Source organism: Thermobia domestica, chromosome 10, assembly GCF_964235325.1.
Source record: "Thermobia domestica chromosome 10, izTheDome1.hap1.1, whole genome shotgun sequence".
NCBI classification, from domain to species: Eukaryota; Metazoa; Arthropoda; class Insecta; order Zygentoma; family Lepismatidae; genus Thermobia; species Thermobia domestica.
The window spans coordinates 25772759-25776560 of NC_137463.1; positions in this window are offsets into that span (position 1 = coordinate 25772759).

Below are 3802 nucleotides of genomic sequence, written 5' to 3' on the forward strand. Positions count from 1 at the left end.
CCTTGGTTAATTTAGAAACAGAGTTAAACATGAAAACATCATAAAAGATGACGTTGTTCTATCGAAAGATGAGAAGATTACGTTAATCAGTTAAATTAAAGTTTACTTGCACAACATCAAATAACAGGCCCGAACTCATAGGCTTCAAGTTCGTAGACAACAGATCAGACCTACAACTAGAGAGTTGGCGCTGTAACTGTCAGTGAAGTAGAGTTTTTTTTTTCAAAAATACAGCGCGGGAGATATGTTTAATTAAATAAATTATTATTAGAAAATTTCATAATCGAGCAATTTTCATTTTTATGTAAAATATCAAACTGGAACATGGATCGTGGATATCACAAGCATCAATACTCCTATATGTTACATCAAGTGATATTACCAAATGTATGCTATCCCGCGTAATCGAATAAGTAATACTTTCGTCTTGAGGTGTGTTACCATTTGTTCTGTTTTTACTGTTAAACCTTAGCATTGCATTTCACGAATAATGCTCCATAAAACGTAGGACCGTAATGTTTCAAACTTCAATTATCTCTCAATGTCACTCAAACCGAGATTCCGTTTACCAAAGACTCACTCCATAGCCACTAGATTAGCAAAAAGTGTTGTGGTGTATATGGTTCTGAAAGGGTTAGGTTGCGCTTAAAGAATGTTGTATGTGAATCAAACACTATGAGGTAATAGTGGTCTGTCTGAGTAGAAAGATAATAATCTCTGAGATGGGAAGCGTAATTACGTTAGAATCCAGTATATGTACTTTAATAAACAGAGTCACTTGGATGGGCGATAAACATTCGTCGACGGTAAGGAAGCATTGTTTCTAATAACTGAATGTATATTACCATTTGAGTTCACCAAATTTAGTGTGTTTGCTATGTTTATTGCACCCATTTTTATTGAACGTTGCTGTTCAGTCCTGCATGTGCTTTTGTTTACACTACATTCATTATTCAACGATCCCCATAGAAACTTTTGACTTTTACTTCTGGAGAGGGACATTTACATGCTTCAGTGTCTCCCATACAAAAGAGTTTCCATAGCAACGACACAAGGACCACAATGTAAACGACATAAAATAGACCTACATGTGTTCTTTGTGCGTGATGTCTCGGCTGTGAGTTGATATAGATCTGCGGAAGGAAACCGAGAAGTTATAAACGACTTCAGTACAAGATATAGAAAAAATGGTTTTAGTAAACACTGTGAGACTAGCTTTTCTTTGTCCGAGAGGTAAAACTTTTTCTCCTTGTCCGAGCATGTAGATATTCTCAAAAAAAGCTTTCAATCGATGATAGTATATGGATATGTAGGAAAAGAATAAATCCATTCGTTCAGTTGTTCATAAGATAAAGATATGCATAGAACTTTGCAAGCGTTGGGACAGCGTTAATAGTCTTTCGTACGAGTAATATTTTCAACGGTTTGAAGTCGGTGACCAGCTTGTCTCACATATTTTTTGATCAAAATATCCAATATATTTCAATTAAAATTCTCTTGTAGGCCTTATATCTGGAGAACTACATACTGTACAGTGTAGCCAAATCCAAACTATCATTTAATTCAGTATGATGTGCTTATTCCGTACGAAAATGGAAATACGAAAACTCGACTTAAGGGTCGTTCAAAAATCTTCTGACCGCTGATCCAAAAAAATAATTATTGGCCAAAATCCCAATATTTTGGTCCACTTTTGGTTTCCCTAATTTAAAAAAAAAACATTTCCCACAACACCACCAAATGAATGTTACGTAATATTATACATTTAAGTATAGTTTCTACGTAAATTACATCCGAAAAGCTTCTAATGTTCCATTTATAATTCTTGAGCTGTAAAGTGGAAATTTGCATAATTTTGAAATCAACTTACTCAGAAGAAAATAATAAATATATTCCTCGGATATTGTATTTTGATAATTCCTACGTATTTTTACAGTGTTCTAACTAAAACTTTAGAAACTTGAACGCCATACTGTTGTTGTTCGGATTCGAGCTTAAACTTATATGTCCACTGCTCATGGAGCCTCTCTGATGGAAAGAAACTAAACTTCAACACAGAGATTTCTACGAGACTGAGCCTGTCTCGTCTCATAGAAATTCTTCCTCGTTACGTGTTATGTTTGGTAGACTTTTTTCTTATCCCATCTGACAGATGCTACGAGACAGCCATTTGTCTTGTCTCGCCTCGTATCAACATATCGTATCTCGTCTCGTAGACTTCACTAATTTTAACTTTATCCCTGTTATAGAAATGCTTCCAAGTTTTATATGCCTATAAGTTATCTATCGCTGTTATTAAAAGACAAACAACTTGTTGGTAAGCAGTTTATTTTGCTACAAACACTGAGAAAAATCCGTAAACAGGACATTGTGCAAATATATGGGATCCATATGTTTACAATGGAAATCTGTACGGAACATACATATTCCTATATCACATATATATTGCGTTTTTCAGCGTAGATGTTACATCATGCCACTGCAGGATGTCTGACTTCTAATAGTTCTCCGTGTATTATATACGTATACGTATGTTAGATAAGGCAGCTATATGTTCCATACGTCCAATATGAGATCCTGATCACTTATATACATCTCTTTTTTTCATATGAAAAATGCGTATGGAGGAACATTTACACGAAACGTATTATAAAACATACCTTTTCAGTTATACGTTTGCTGAAGGATATTGCATATACTGGTCCTTTAATTACAAAAGCTACAGGATTTACCAATGTAACTTACATTTTCCCGTATGCCACAAAAGTTTTTGTTTTTCCCTGTGTATTCAATACACAGTAAACAACAATTTATTGTCTACGAACGACACATTATTTAGCATTCAAAATTTCATTTTTCTTTTCCGACTTCATTAAACTACATGCAATACCTCAAACTGATTATGTTTTATTTTTGGACAATACTTTGGCTAAACAGAAATTAAAAGAGTTAATTATACGAGGAAGGATCTGAAACTAAGGTCACTAGGCCAATGTTTCTGGAGTTTCGTCTGTTATAGAGAAATGAGGAGTTGTGCGGTAATTTTAATACAGGGAGTTGGCAATTGTGCAGAGTTTCAGCCACAGCCCCTACGGCGGAAGTTGTAAGTAAACACGAATGGCGTCTCATTTTGAAAACTGGTCTCGCGAAGAAATCCGTTGAGTTGTTAGATTCAACTGGGCGAAACAGAAATTCACCAAGGGGGCAGACTACTAAATATTTTTCAATAGCTAACAATTTTTCTTTTGCCCGTTTCTCCTAAGTGAAAAGAGATAATGTAATGTAACTCATCACAATACTAGATAATGTTATTCCATACCCGAAAATAGGAATCGGAAGAATTTTCAGTATTGCCATCCATAGAAATTACTGTGTGACCAGAATTTGAATTACCCAAAAATCTAAGTTATGGCAGCGATTAGAAAAATGAACTAAACGGTAGTTGATGACTTATCATATTGTCTTTGTTCCTTGTTAACTACTTTTTAAATAATATTTGTATTTATCTTGTAATAACTTACATAAGTTAATACAGAATAAATAAGTTATTACAAAATAAATATAGATATTATTTAAAAAGTAGTTAACAAGAATAAAGACAATATGATAAGTCATCAATTACCGAGTTTAGTTCATTTTTTCTAATCGCTGCCTTAACTCTGATTTTTGGGTAATTAAATTCTGGGCACACAGTAATTTCTATGGATGGCAACACTGAAAATTCTTCCGATTCGTATTTTCGGGTGTAGAATAACATTATCTATTATTGTGGTAAGTTACATTTCATTACCTCTTTTCACTT